At 37.9% G+C, this 16,407-nt stretch overlaps 1 protein-coding gene across 1 annotated transcript in view; it reads right to left on the bottom strand.

Moving 5' to 3' along the window:
- LOC122793005 (potassium voltage-gated channel subfamily H member 8-like) overlaps nucleotides 1-16,407 on the bottom strand; it is a 3,945,365-nt gene that overhangs the window by 3,915,436 nt on the left and 13,522 nt on the right. The gene's annotated exons all lie outside the window — the stretch shown is intronic.

The raw sequence follows: 16,407 nt of genomic DNA, 5'->3' as shown, positions 1-16,407 counted from the left end.
ATGGAAAAGCAGGCTTGATCCTTGGTTTACATTTTCTTAGCTTAGCTCAGTTTTTTTTATATATTTTTGTAACACAGAAAGGTAAAATCTATAAAAAAAATTGTGTCTGTATTTGATTGAGATCTACTCTAGACTGTGTTTATTTAATTATGACATACCAGAGCATAGATTCATTATGACATATTTTCTCTCCTTCAATGATTAAACATTTTTGATCTTAGATTATGTTCTTCATTTCTAAATTCACCTACCACAGAGCCTATATATTAATATATCAATAAAACTATTAAAACAGTTAATAAAAAACTTGGCTCACTATATAGGATCAAACCCTTCCTAATGCCATTATCCAGAACTGTAATTGCTCGTACACATCTACTCTCAACCCTCCTCTATGCATCCCCTCTATTTACAAACCTCAGCAAAACTGACCTTAATAAACTTTCTAGCAGCTACAATCACATTGCTAGATTTGCTACCAATGCAGCCTACAGAACTCATTACTGTCATAACCTAAATCTACTAGGATGGCTTGAACTGCCTAACCTACTTCAGGTTAATCAACTAATAGTTGCACACAAGATCCTGTACCAACCAGATGATGCACCCGTACTTAAAAACCTCATTACCCCACACAGTAACCTTAGCGCACTTCGTTCATCTGAAAGACTACTAGTTCAAACTCTCAAATCCAACAACACAGCCGGTAAATCACTATTTGCTAACTCTGTTGGCAAAACTTGGAATTCTCTTCCTGCTAATCTTACATCTGAACTCTCTCTACCTCAATTCAAGAAAAGTATGACTCAGTACTTTAAAAAGCGATGGCTATGTCCTTGTCCTAATCCAGACTCACTCTAACCATCACACGTGTGTACATGGAGGACTTCTGGCTACACTTTATTGTTTCTTAACTTATAAATCCTATGATCTCCTTGGATCTACTACCAGGTTAGCCTACTAGGCATCCAACACCCTATCATTCTCAAAAACACTGTCTAGAATTTTCCATATGAGTAAAAATGTAATAATTTGTTTGTGTATCTGTTTTTGTGTTTGTTTACATCTGTGTAAAAATCCTTTTATTTGTGTTTTATTTTGTGTTTTAAACTGTAAAAATGTAACAGTTTGTTGAATGTCTTTTTGGAGCTTTTCTCCCTGGGCCTCTGCTGAAAATGGACATGTATCCAGTCGAACTATCCCGGTAAACAAATGTAAAATAAATAAATAAATATTCTGTGAGTGTAAATTTTGTCAAAAGGTATTCAGTATTTGCCCTTTACACTTGTACAACTAGTAAAGACTTCTAGAACTTTACAGAAATAGGATACTGGGCTGTAGGAAAAAGGAAGCTAGGCGGGATTCACAGTTTCTTTCAACCATGACCCATGTTCATAGCCCTTTCTATAACTAAAACACTATGGGTGGCAGAGGCTATTCCAGAATAAAAAATAGATTACACCTCAGCACATGTATATAACATATTTTGATCAATAAATAGAAGGAATGGAGTATATCACATATATTTAATAAATATTCTTATTATATGGTAGTACTAGAGGCCCATATTATAACACCTTTTAGATATAAACAGTTTCTTATATGATAAAATATATGCTGAGGCACATGCATTATATCCTCCTAAGTGTAAAGGTTGGGTGAAATTCAAGAAATGAAATTTAACTTTTAAAGCAAATCACAAATGTTTTAAGTACCATGGCAAACATTCTTAACTGCAGTCACAAATGTGTCTGCCACCATTACTTAGTGAAACTATGCTTTGCTTACAGCAGCAGATGCTAGCCTATGACAAGACTTGAAGCAGTATGGTGTAGTATGAGTGATTAGGTTAGGATAGGATGCTATTTCTCTAAGACTGACATTGCCATGCCACTGGCATAGTGACATAACAGCCATCAGCCATCCAATTCTATGCATTATGCTCCAGTTGTCTGCTTCAGGCTGGTCTGTATAATGTGACCATGTCACTATGGCAATAGGATTGTGAGATGAATAAACACCAATGTTTATGAACCACTCTTGTGAGTAGATCTGAGGTCTGAATAAATGACCGGCTCACTGTAGAAAAGTAGAGACATGTTAAAGGCTGAAGAGGAGTTTCAGAAAGAAATGTGTTGTCTGGTGTGTAGCAAGGTTCTTCTAATTGTGACATCAGCAAAGATGGCTACACCATATAATTATGGTTCCTGCCAACCTACTTCAGTCACTTTATAGAACACTTTTGTGTACATATTCCATGCAGGATAGATGCAGTAGAGATGCTTGAGGTGTATAGTAAATGTCTTCCCTGTGCCATGAGGATATTATTTGAATTTATGTATTGAGTACTGCTCAGCTTGGACAACAGGAAATCTTGCCAGGCAGCAAACATCTGCACTGTCCAATAAGGAACCTTTCCAAAATTCCAGCCAGGTATTTTTCTTATGCTCTCTCTCATTGTACTGCTGTGCCATTTTGTGAAATATGCTGTATGCACTGGAAAACCAGGAATGTTTCTCTGAATTCTAAATATAAATTTAAGATGTGAAGTACAAGAACTGGGCCACTTTACAAACTTCAATAATGTGTGGTCATGTTGCCACATAACTGCCAGTTGGGTATATGTTATCCCTTTACTCATAAACTTGAAAGTGACGGCAGTTGTACAATTTCCATGGTTATGTTACTGAAATAAATAGGACATGCTGGAGGGACAGATTCATAACCCAGAGGCTCCCTTCACTCTGGAATAAAATCCCAGTCCAGGTTAGGCAGAGTCCCTCATTGACTCTCTTCAAGAGGAATCTTGATGAGTGGATGGGAGATCGTAGGTTTACCCTGGGTATCACTTTTGTGTCACTGTTAGACAGAGGCACAGTATACTAACCTCGAAAAAGGGCATAGTAAAATAAATTTAAAATGGGTGGCGAAAGCCAAACGCATTCTGGCTAGGCTTATAAATGCCCTAGGGCAGATAGCCTAGTATGAACCTATGAACCTATGAACCTATGTTCATGTTCTTTTAAATTTCCTCTGAAATATATTTATTATTTATATCTTTATGTATTTGTATTTGTTTACTGGGATACTCCAAATGGGCTACGAAAGAACCCCTTTCCTTGGAGACCCAGAGAGAAAACCCTCACTTTTACATGTTATATAATAGAAAACAGTGCATTCATTTACATCCTCAGTAATAAGTACAAACACAGAAATGCATCAAAATAGATAACATAATAGCTGAATGAACATTTGAAATAAACAGTGAATGCCTTATGGAGTACTAATCAGAGAAAACACATATAAATATCTCAAACCTCTAAACACAGTCCTCAGCCCACAAGTATTAATTATCATTATACATCTGCACGTCTAATTTATCTTCTTCCTTTATTGAGTCAGTAGTCAGACCCTCCCCCCCATACTGTTCGGCAGTTGTTTCATCTGCACATCATATACTCCTTCTATATATTGTAACTAGTGTCTTCATAACTGCTATAAAATCATTATTGCATTCAGCATATGTAAAGAAAAACTGACAAGATTTCTTAGTTCTTTGCTCTTACCTTCCATTCACAACATATAATAGTGCATTAACCTTTCCCCTTCTTAATGAGTCCCAGTGTATTGCAGACATTTCTGTATTTGGCCAGGGTGTTTCTAGTTGGTCTTATAGGCATGCCTTCTGAGTGAGGCACTTGTTTTTTCTTCCCATCTACTTTAGTGCCTAAGTCCAAGGTAAAGAAACAGGGTACTTCCTAAGTTGAGTGTTTGTGAACATACACTATCCTTTTATGTTTTATCGATGACCCCAAATAAAGGTAAAACATGTCCATGGCTAGTAAACACTGACTTTCTAGCCACATTACTTTAATAAAAACGAATGTTATTGTACATTCATGATCCAATTTTCTTTCAGGGAAAATTTAGATCTACCCCAACTTATCTTGCTTATCTCAATGAATCATTGTTCATTACTTATATATATATATATATATATATATATATATATATATATATATATATATATATTTTTTTTTTATTGTTTTGTCAATAAACTGCTTAATTATTCATTGGATTGAGTCAGTTTTTTAACTTCATACCTCTCTATACCACTGAAGCCATTTAGCTTACTTTGGTTTCAGTTTCACCAGTTTGTAAAGACATGAACTGGCCTGTTGTCCATTTCAAGCCATAATCCAGGGCATGAAGGCAAAGACAATAAAAACTATCATAACAAAGAAAACAAGTTGAATTTGCAACAAAATGTTAGCATTTATTCAATATATTTATTGCATATATTTTAGTTGAATTAGTACAACTAAAGGGGAGCACCATTTACATTATTTATAAAATATACATGTTAAGTAAATCTTTGCCAAAACATTTGAACAGGCAGAGACAATGTTAGCTGCAGTCTGCTACAAAGGATAGTCTTAACAGGCCTGGCTATCATTCTTGGTTGCAGGTGTACAAAGTGTGTGTTACTTGCCTGGGATCTATAAAACAAGTATGAGTACTCTGCTTATGTATATGACCTCTAAGATTATACCTGAAACTGAACTAAATTGTGAGTGTGTCTGAAGAGTGGAGGATTATTCCTGTGAGCCAGCTTATATTACAGAGCTGGGCAGTATCTGTCCTACAGCAATGTTCTTGCTGTGATGGTAAGCTACTTGTATTTACTTAGTTTGATGCAGTGATGTTCATTTCTGCTGCCCAGATCATAAGCCTAGCTGGTTCTACCAGCACCATGGGCTGGTACTCTAAACCAGCACTCCAACTCATTGTAATTAGATGATCTCTACATTGAAAGTAATCAGCTTATTACAGTTAGATCTATGCCACCCTTCCAGCTCTTCCATTGATAAGAAAAAAAAAAAAAAAAAAAGACATTCACTCTACTGGCATGACACACCCTCCCTCCCTCCCTCCTTTCCCAGCCATTCAGGTCCCATTTATGTGCCCTGCCCCTTCCCTCCTTCAACATATTTATACCCTGCTTGCACAGAGTGCTATAGCCCTCATGTTATAGTTTAAAAAAAAAATCTTCTTTTTAAATTGTAGCAAACTGTTTGCGATAAATGTAGCAAACAGCCGCACAGAGCACTACTATGCTCATGTTTTAGTTTAAAAAAAAATTATTTCTAAACTGTAGTAAAGTGCTTGCTACAAATGTAGCAAACAGTTGCTACAGTTTATTCCTACCCTACACATTTACTTAAAAACAAAAACAATTTTGTTTTTACCTTTAACTGTAGCAAACTGCTTGCTATAGTTTAGACCACACATGGAGCGCTACAGAGTCTGTGACTGCAAATGCAATGCCAGCTTTTAAAAGCCTGTATTGCATTAAAGAGCGATTGGGATCAGCCGATTGCACCCCCCAACACTATGCACCTGGAGCAGTTGCCCCTCTCACCTCACCCTAGCCGGGCTAGTTGGCCAGATATATGTATCTCAGTATTTTGTTTTTGTTGTCTGAAGTAGAGAAGTGTACTGAGGAGAGAGCAGTGCATTCAAGGGGAGAAAACATTCAATCCTGGCTATAAAATCATTAAAAGCAATTGTTCTTCTGTCATCTGGGGTAAGAAAATTACAAATTCTGTAAGCAGTTTTAAGCTGGGTCACTACCTTCCTACCAATTAGTTATGGTTACATGATAAATGAGAAAGCACAAAGTGAAGTGACTCATACGTATTTATGGGTAGCAGTAACTGGCAGCACTATATCTGTGGGTCAGAGGTAGTGATATGCAAGGCATTTTCAGGTATGTTTTGAGGTTCTAGATAACATCACTTATGTTTTTGATGTATTTATAATTAGTCTGTTAGCAGTTAACCAGTTCCAAAGGTGCATGAAGTACTTTTATTCAGCCTAGTTTTTGCACATGGTCCAGCATGTGTAATGATAATATCATCTGTGCAGTTAAGAAGTGGAAAATTCCATGGTAGATTGTGTATTGTACTAAATGTTAATGAAATGTGTCTGGATGGCATTGGGTGTTCCCCAATTTGCAAATTTCCATTGTGCCTTGATGTGCTTTGCCAAAGTTTCTATAAATATTGTGGTATTTGATCAATCAAGTGTAGTGTTACATTTTAGTTCTTACCTGTTCTTACTTTTTTGGGCTTATTTTAAATAAAAAGCTTTGTAAATGTTTTATAAACCACAGACCCCCCCCCCCCCGAAAAATAGCTTTTCCAGTTTTCACATTAACATGAGGTAACGTGTGCTGCATCCATAGAGTGTAATGGCACACCTTTGCACATGTGCAGTGGTATGCCCATTAAAGTGTATGGACACAACACACACTTTTCCTGTGCCTATATCACTGAGGTTAAAGTTCACTGTTTTTCATCAGTGACATCACTGCAAGGAAACCTCATACTTTAAAGTTATTTTTATACATTAATTAAATGAAGAAAACATTCCCTGATGCGGTAATGTACTTTCAGAAGTTTATGTACTGCATGCTGTGATGCTAAGGTAAGTTTTACAAGATCGGCAAAACACTGTAATAAAGGAAAGCCTGTAAATGTCTTTCTGTATATGTTTCTGTGTTTTGCCAACTTAATGGTCGTGTCTTACATGAATCTGCACTGGGGCTTTTGCTCTTTTGTTTCCACCTCATTTTGGACCTACCTTTAAGCGAAATACACATGAAGCTTTTCTTTCTTTTTTACTTTAAGATTAGTGTTTCAGAAAATACCTAAACTCTCCACTTATACTGCATTCACGTACCAAAATAATCACATATGTTTATAGTTAATATAGTATGCATGTTGGTCTGAAGGATTATTACACCCCTGTATGTTAAAGTGAGCTGAAGCCATTTTTATGGGAAGTTTGCATATTTTCCTTGATGTCTTGATAAAGTAGTGATTGCAAATATCTTTGTACGTGTTTCTGCATTTTGCCAGTGTGTTTCAGGCTGGTTCCTATATGCATCTGCTGTGGGACTTTTGCTCTTCATAATAATTACAGTGATAGCTCACACAGGTGTCTGTTGTACCTGTAACTTTTAAAATTTGGCAAGAAACTGCAAGCAGAGGAATTGTGTTTCCCCGGTCTTTTTTTATTTATTTGTGATTAGATGATTATGCAAGCATTTTCAAATGGAAACAAGACACAAACCAATGTCCAGTATTCAAAACAAACTGTAAGCAAATCATACAAATGCAAATTTAAGGAAATAATGTGGCACAGAAAAACAGTACAACAAGAGACTGCTTAAAAGTGTATAGACCTCAAAGATCTAAACTACTCAACAAGAGAAGATAAAAATCAGACATAAGTAATACTAGAAGACAAAATATCTTCTGATAATATAGAACAAGTTAATATTGTTTATTAAACAAAATTAGATTTTCTTTTGTCACTGTAAAAATATGTTTGATATAAAACTAAATAATTCTGAAAGGTTTTCGGAAATACAGTCCATCCTGCAGAAGTTATCCTGGTCTGTTGTAAAACTGAACCTGAAATCGTATCAACCTTTAGTTGGCGTAACAACTTGTCAAGTACAAAGCCCTTTCACGAACCTTTGCTCATGACCTGACAGACATGCAGAAACTGCTTATAAGATAGCTTAATCTCTTTTCATACTTCATTATTATTTCAGCCATAAGCCATAATTTGAATACTTTAACACAAATGGAGGTATACACTGTCTGGCATTTACTGAAACGTGTTATGCAAAAAGATTTATTTAGTGCATGGGAAACCAATCTAATGATGAAATGACAACTCTGCAATCTTTGTTCCCAAAAATTATGCCCAAACGCTAATAATTTAGTGTTTCCGTCACCTTTTCTTCTGTATAAGAACATATTAAGTGATTTCAAGCCCCACTCATGCAAGTTCAGTATAATTACCTGCTCCTGTAAGGAAGTGCTCAGTAGTCCATCCTACATATGACCTCAATTTTCAGCCATCATATCATTAAATATTATTTTCAACCTGCAGCTGTTAAAAATTGTACTCACAAAAAGCCGTATCACAAGTGACTGAAAGAGTGGCAAATGTATTGCCTTTCTTCATATGACACTCACCCCGGCATTGCTCATATACAATGACAGGTAATGTGTTGGGGAAAGGGGCTACAAAGGCATGAAAAAATGGTTTAGGCTAAGTTTTTTTTTTTTTTTTTTGTGAGCTATGATTTATTTATTTGTTTATGTGGTTCATTGTTTTGACCATATGGTGTTGAGTCTAGTTTTACATACCTATGATGCAAATCTATTTACTGTTAAGTTTCTGTATTCCTGTTGTTTGCTGACTGGCCAAGACTGCATATTGGTTTACCTTATCATCAATACCTCTTAATCTATTGCTCTGTTTTTTTGCTTCATAGTAGTGTTGATTCTATGCCAGTTAAATGCATTCACTTTGCACTCAGAAGGTACCCCGGATGAGAACTGAACCGGAGAACCTCTTGCTGTGAGGTGACAACACTAACCACTGCACCACTGCATCACCCGGTAATGAGAGGTATTCAACTAAAAAAAATGTTTATTGCTGATAAACTTCCCCAGACCCTTTTCCCCTGCCAGTATTATACATAACTCTAAGGTCACTGCACCTTAGAGGTATGAAGATATCCTTTATTTGTGATCAATGAGCTGTGATTTGGGGTAATAATTACAGTACTCATTGCAGCACTGCTAGATGAGCAGTTTTAGTTTAAACTTGTAATACTGAGGTGAGTTTCACCTCTATGTGTTGTACTGTGTGAGCCGTTGTGGTGTAGTACAACTATGGAGTTACTCAATATAATTTAGGGAGTGTGGTGGTGGGCTCCATGCGGGCGCAGTAGAACTTGCCACACTGCAAAAAAAGATTGTTGTGTTTTTTTAGGATTTTTGACTCACTAGCTTCAGAAAGATGAATATCAAAGCCAGTGAGTTGAAAGAGAGAGGTTTGGTCACTTGTAGGTAAACCTCCTTGGGCAAATCCCAGACAATGACCAATTTGAGATGTTCCAGAAATGCTTACCTTATCTTTAGAGATGTTTGTGCCCCTCTACTGTCCCTATCTTATAGCGTTGTAATAAGTTGAAGTCTATTTTGCTGCAGCTCCCTATGTCTGTCCCCATTATCTTTCCCATACAAATGTGAGTGATCAGGACCCACTTTCTGTGACATTTTCACTGTTATCCATCAGTTGCCTTAACTTTTACTGATCCATGCTGATGGAGTTTCATGTCATAAGTTTCCATTTGTAATCACTATATTTTGCTAAGATCCACCTCCCACCACAGAATTCCTATAGCTGATCTCTTAGATATTTACCATGAAGGAAGATGCCTCCCAGTTAATTGATGGATAACTACATGTCTATCTTCAGTCTGTTTTTATTTTCTTCTCTTTGCAAGTTCTTTTATTTAGTTTCGAAGTGCCTTACCGGTCTTCTTTCTTACAACTGCTTGGCTATACATTAAAGCCAAACCTGAAGCTGTCATCTTCACTTCTTGCTCACCTTCTTCATGTTAACATCTTCCACTGGTACCCTATCTCTTCAGGGACATACAAGCCCAGATCTACTGCAACTTTCCTTCACTTGTGCTTTACCTGTCAATCCATAGCTATTCATCTAGGCAGTATAATCCACACTGCATCATGTGCAGCCTATATTTCTGTTACAGTTGTTATGTTGGCACCACTGTTTTTGAGCAAAATGTATAGCTAAGTATTTTTTTTTATAACACAATTAATGTTTCTCTATACCTTGTCTTCATGTGACCCTGGTACATCTGACTAAGCTAAGTGACATTTTATATGATGTACTTTACATGAACTGGTTAAAAACAGACTCTAACACAAACATCTGAGTGATGCAAATAGCCTAATGGAAATGCACCATTATTCCCAACCCTGTAAGGATCCCATTATGTTACATGTGCCACTTGTCTTAGATTGTACCACTTATTCTGGTAATGGATTCAACCTGTCAGCTAGCCTCTCTTTAAAAAAATGCCCTCATATTAACATTATGTGTTTCTTTTATCCACTATCCATGCCCTCCCTACTTTCCTACACTGTCCTTCCTTCCTTGGTGATCACATCAAATTTTCTTTTAGTGCCTCACTTACCCATATTATATCACCTATGTCTCCCATTTTCTACTGAAAAAAAGTTTATGTTCATTATATGTCATACCTTCTGTTTCCCTCACTATTCAGTTCACTTCATTTGTAGAATCTCTAGCATTATTTCATTTTCACTTAAGGCCTTCAGAACTGAAATGGTGTCTGATGTAGAGGCATTATCACCCTGCTATAACCCAATACTTGATTTGCTTTTTTGCTACCCTTAGTCAATGAGCCACATTTTTAAGGAGTTCTGTAATGATTAATAAACCTAGGTTTCTTCCTGTTCTGGGTTTTCTAACTGTACTCCATAGATGAGCATTCTACCCATGGGTTATTATCCCAGGTTACTTACAGGGTACATCACAATAAACTTAGATGGAATTGAAGTGAAGCTGCCACATTTCAGACAATACTTTTTCTATCCTTAGGTCATCTTTAGGATTCACCATAAACCATCCTGATATAGGCAAAGAGACTGGCTTGGTCAATACAGGGTGATAGTACCTTGACATATGAAGAAATCTCCCTGGCAACAACCTTGTGAAGGAAAATGAAATTTAGTTAAATGTAGATAACAAATACAATTCAAGGACACAGTTCTGTCCAGTTATCCTCCTTATGTAGTATAGCAATAGAGTGGGGGATGCCATAATGGCTAAGCTGCTTTCCTCACAGAGACAAGGTGCAGAGTTCACTTCCCACCTTTAGTCAATTTCTAATTATTGGTTAGGCATGTCATAGTGTGTAGACTGTTTTGCCTAGTATTTATCTAAGGTGTATTTCCATAGCTCTCACAAACACTTGGTTTCTAGCCAGTGCAATCCTAGCAAAGATAAGTACTGTAAACTGATTTTTGCACTTTTATAAGATGTTTAAAAATACTGCTGCTGAATTTCTGAATTTTTTATTGTATTTTTCTGCCCCTTATCAATGTAAAGGGCTCTGCTTTCACTGACCTTGCTGCTGGTTTAATTCACTTTGGACTAACTGTACAGTGGTTTTACTTTAAAAAGGCCTGGGACTACTTTTCTAATTGGAATAGAAGGTCCTGGTCTGTTTGAGCTGAGGACCACACAGGATGGCTTTAAGTGAGACTGCTTGATTTATCAGAGGTATTTGACATGTCGGGACCTGCTAGAGGGAATCCTGAAACACAGAGGTTGAATGGATGAAAAAACGGACTTACATATACTAAGTCCAAGATAGGTATTCCTGTGGATATTCCCTTTTTTCCAAGGTATGGAGATTTTTGAGAATGTATATACAAGTTCAGGATTTGTGGCGAGTGCAGGGAACCTTGTCACCCTACAAAAACAATGAAGTTTAAAGGAGAAGAACCAATGTTTGAGATTCGCTCCTCTGCATTGTCTATCTTTTTTTTTCTTTTTTTTTTTTTTTTTTGGAGTGGTGACACTCATCATTTTTTTAGTGCCAACATTTCAATTGGGAGCTACTATTTTCTTTGTTTAGTCAGATTTCCCTGATTTTGGCATGCTTGCACAGTTCTTGACTCATTTCCACTGAGCTCACAAATACCTGGCTTGCTGCTCACAAACACTTGGCTTGTTTCCAGTGCAACCCAAGCAAAGATAAGTACTTTAAATTGATTGTTTGCACTTTTATAAGATACTTAAGAGTACTGCTAGATTATTTCTGAATTATTGTATTTTTCTGCCTTTTATCACTGTAAAGGGCCCTGTTTTTCATTAACATTGCTGCTGTTTTCTCTGCATTGTAGTCCTTTCAAAAATGTATGTTTCTTGCTAATTTCTTTGATTACCCTGTTTGAATTCACTTTCTGAGTAACTGTAGTCTGGTTTCTGGTTTTACATTAAGGAGGTCTGGGACTGCTTTATTGGTGAGAGTAGAAAGTGGATGTCCTTCAAGGATGCATCTGCAGTCCTTACAAATGGGTTGCCTTACAACACATGCCTCTCAACTATACAGATTTTTCAAAATGTCTAGATTTTTGCCTCACATTTTGTCTTTTCTTAAAATTTGTTGTTTTTTTTGCAAATCACTGGGGATTGAAGTCACTAAATAATGACATGCATTGCAGTTTCAGACTTCAGAGCCTTCAGAAAATGCATTATTCTAGTAACTTTCTAAATTTATAAGAGCAATATTTGAAATCTGTCCCTGTTTTAGGCTTTGTCCAGATAGCACTGCTAAGAGATTGAGAGGTAAAAGGAAGGCTTAAAGTGACACTGTCAGATGACTATTTTCAGTTTTCATTACCTCTATTAATTTGTTTTATTTGTGCAGCACTGCTAATCATGTAGTGGTGTTTTGCAGTGCCCTGTATGTATGCAGGGTCTGTTAATTTGTTTTATTTGTGCGGCACTGCTAATCATCCAGTGGTGTTTTGCAGTGCCCTGTATGTATGTATGCAGGGTCTGTTAATTTGTTTTATTTGTAAGGCACTGCTAATCACTCAGTGGTGTTTTGCAGTGCCCTGTATGTATGCAGGCACACAGAATTTAAAATGTCCATGTAAAACTACCACTGAAATTTCCATAATATGTAGCTGTGCAAAGAGCAAATAACTGTACACTGAGGACCCCCCCCCCCACAAGATTAATCTCAAATAGTCCTGGTTGTAGTCTATACTCTTATGGCTACCAAGCTGTAAACTCTGCTTGTACCATCCTTTTGTAGAACAAAAGATAAGGATCCATAGTCATGGACAAGCACTGACCTGCTATCTCTGAAGCCAGTCTGGTGGATATGGACATACTACGACAATGTAGCAGTTGTATCATGCTTACAGACAACTACTTAATTCTTAAACTGATATGGTGTGTGAGAGATGTAGTTGCATAATGTCACTGGAGACAAAGCTCTCACATACAAGCACTTATAATAACAAACGGTTTGTCAATAACCCACACATTACACCCACCTCACATAGTATGGACCAGTCCCATGGGTCCACTTATGCTGGGACTCACAAATGTAATCTCCCCAAGCCACAAAGATCTCCCAGACATTGCACAAACAAAAAGTATCTTCAGGAACCTCAAGAGTTTTCCAGAAAATCAACACCCAACACACCGGATGTAGCCACATCCTAATGAGTATCACCTTCTAAGATCATAAGGCAGACTGCCACACAACCCAATATTTTCGTCATAGGAGTCCCCATTGTAAGACACACAGATGCCACACTCACCAGGCTAAGTAAAGAAAGAGTCACGATCAGTTGTCCGTTACAGGCCAGGATCTGTCAGATCACAGACACATTCAGGTCATTGAACCGCAAATACCAGTATAACTTAGTCACAGTCTATACAGGGCGTAAATGACCCAAGATGTACCTCTCAGGACTATATCAAAAGATATCTAATGGAGAGTTTAGACTATGTATCCCAGGACAATATGAGTCTAGCATTAGTAGCTGTCTACCTTTCCCTAGGATGATGTCAAAATATGAACAGAAAATCATTGACTTTATCAAGTATATTACAGTATGATGTCATTGGAAGGGGGTACAATATTTGTCAGCCTGTGAGGATATGGTCAATAGACTGTGCTGCTTTGCCAGTAATGTTCTGCAGCTTGTCCCCCCTGATAAACTTACTGATGTGGCTAAACAAGACCAGGAAAATATGATGGTGTTACTTCTCAATGCCAGGAGTCAAAACAAGAAATTACACTCACTACCAGCTCTTCTCAGTCTGGAGAATGTAGACATCTGTGCAGTCACTGAGACATGTTTGAAAGACATGGAGAGCACCCCAGCAGTGTGGGGCTGCAATGCCTTGCACACATTTAGATTACTGAACAGGAAGAAATGAAAGGCAGAGATGTCTCTATTTACATTAAAAACAAACACACATTGAGGCTGGTTCATGCCATATCATTGTAAGCTATAGGAGTCCTCTATGATACAGGAAAACCATATTACATACTTAAATGTATTGGAGAGACTCCCCATTCAACCTAACACCAAACCCATGTGCTACTTTAACTATACTCACTATAAAGTGGGACTCATACACGACCCCCAACATACAGGCCCAAATACTCCTGGACTTTCTATATGATAATATCTTGGGCCAGTTAGTCTATACACCTACAATGGGTGCAAACATCCATGACCTGATCCTCACAAAGATGGAAGAATGCTGCACCCTTCTTAGTGTAATGTCCTCACTTGTCATATCTGACCATAAAGCTGCCTCCTTTAAAGAAAAGGTAAAATCAGTGATACTGGTGAACCCTGGAACTTTTAGGAATTTCTTTTAGGGCAAACATCCTACTACTAAGTGGCACCCTGGCATAAATCTTGGGATCTCTGCTGTCTATGAGGAATCAGCTGTATGTACCTACATAGAGTAAGCACAGGATCAACTTAAAAAAAAAAAGCTGCCCTGGTGTAATGCTAACATCAATATGTTGTATAACAAAAGAAGGGCATTTATATCAAAAATATGAGGCACAATGCCTAGCAAGGCAGAAAATCCATCAATAACCTAAACAAGAAAGTCAGGGGAATAATAAAGTCCTCCAAAGCCAAATTTGAGATAAAACGAGTCTCCCAGGCTAAGGACAATCACAAAGCTTTCTTCAGCTCTGTCCATAATCCCAACGGTAATATACAACAAGCTGCACCAAATTAATTGGTTAATTGCAAATCGCGCCACCTATATGGAGCCTGAAGATAAAAGCAAACCTCCTGGCTGACAAATGTAGTTCCAATTTTATCCCCCTCTCCCCACCAGATGCTATTCAGGAAACACCCACATCTATATCTCCACCAACTATCACTAGACAGCAGGTGATCAAGGTGCTTTCCAAGAACACTGCCATCTATGGGTCCCAATAATATTCCAGGATGCCTTCTGAATGGCATGAAACATTAACTATTCAAACCACTAGAAACACTATTTAACAATAGTCTCCAAACAGGCTTCATGCCAAACAAATGGAGATCTGAAACAATTAACTAGCTGCAAAAGGGTGGGCCATTCATAGACCCAGGAAAGTATCGACCCATAAGCCTGACTAGCCTGATATGCAAAGCTATGGAAAGGATAATCATGGATATTCTAAATGGCAAGATAGGTAGTCTACAAACCTTGGACCCAAGTCAGTTTGGGTTAGTCAGGTTCTGGTCTTGCCTAATCAATCTGGTGGACTTCTTCGAGGATGTCACAAGAGCAATGAATTAGGGCAAAATGGTACATACTGCCCAATATAACCTGATCAAGGCATTTGCCACAATATTCCACACAGGAATTGTAGAAAAGCTCACTAAGCTGGATATAAACCCCCACAACACCTACTGGATAGCCAGTTGGCTTATAGACTTGACTCAAGAGGTTAGAAAGGGGAGTGTCCCTCACAAAAAGAACAGCTAGTGGTGGGGTGCCTGGAGCTCAGTGCTGCTGCTGCTCCTGTTTAACATCTACTTCTCTGAGGTCAGAACTAGTGCTGGGGTCTCTGGCTGACCATGTTTACAGATGATTACAAATTCGGTGCAGTGACTGAGTCCTCCCAGACACAGATATCCCCTAAGAAGACTTGACACATATTAATACCTGGTGCCATAGTCATGGTCTAAAACCCAATGTCAAAAAGTGCATCATAGTATCTTTAGGAAAGATGGCCATCCAGCAACATACTACATATACAATGCTCCCATAACAGTAGACTTTGTAGTCAGGGATTTGGAAATGCATGTAGACAGTGACTTGGCATTTGACCAACATGTGTCTACTGAAGTGAAGCAATCATTCGATGTTGCACAACACCAGCATTGTATCTAGGTCCAGAACTGTCATCATTCCATACTAGTCTGCTCTTGTAAGACCAATCATAGAGGACAACATCCCTTTGGCAGGTACTGACCAGGCATATGCAACAACAGGAGGCTACTCAGAGATTCCTTCTTGGTGGGGAAAAGAAGTCCTGTGTTGACAGCCTCAAAGCCTTGTCCTTGTATTTGGATGCCTACAGGCTGCTGAGAGGTGAGCTATCCTGACACCTACAAGGCATCCTCTGATCCAGTCCTACTGGACCTGTTGCACACCAGTAAAACAAATATAATCAGGAACACCCAATCCAGGGACCTAAACCTTGCCTGAAACACAAACAGGACATGTTGGAGGGACAGGAGTGTGTGTCAGAGGCTCTCCCATCTCTGAAATAGGTTTTCTATCTATGTGAAGCAGAGTTCATTCCTGTACTTATTCAAGCAAAACTTGTATCGGTGGATGGGGAAAAGTTTTGTCTCGCACCTATGTCACTACTAGACTTATTACTACCCTATGGTCCAGCAAGGGACCTCCGTTCTAGTAACAAATCTGTAT

This window comes from Protopterus annectens, chromosome 2.part0 (genome assembly GCF_019279795.1).
Source record: "Protopterus annectens isolate FY-2018-M chromosome 2.part0, PAN1.0, whole genome shotgun sequence".
Classification (NCBI taxonomy): domain Eukaryota; kingdom Metazoa; phylum Chordata; order Ceratodontiformes; family Protopteridae; genus Protopterus; species Protopterus annectens.
The sequence above is the reverse complement of the archived record's forward strand: the minus strand, read 5'-3'. Positions and strand labels throughout refer to the sequence as shown.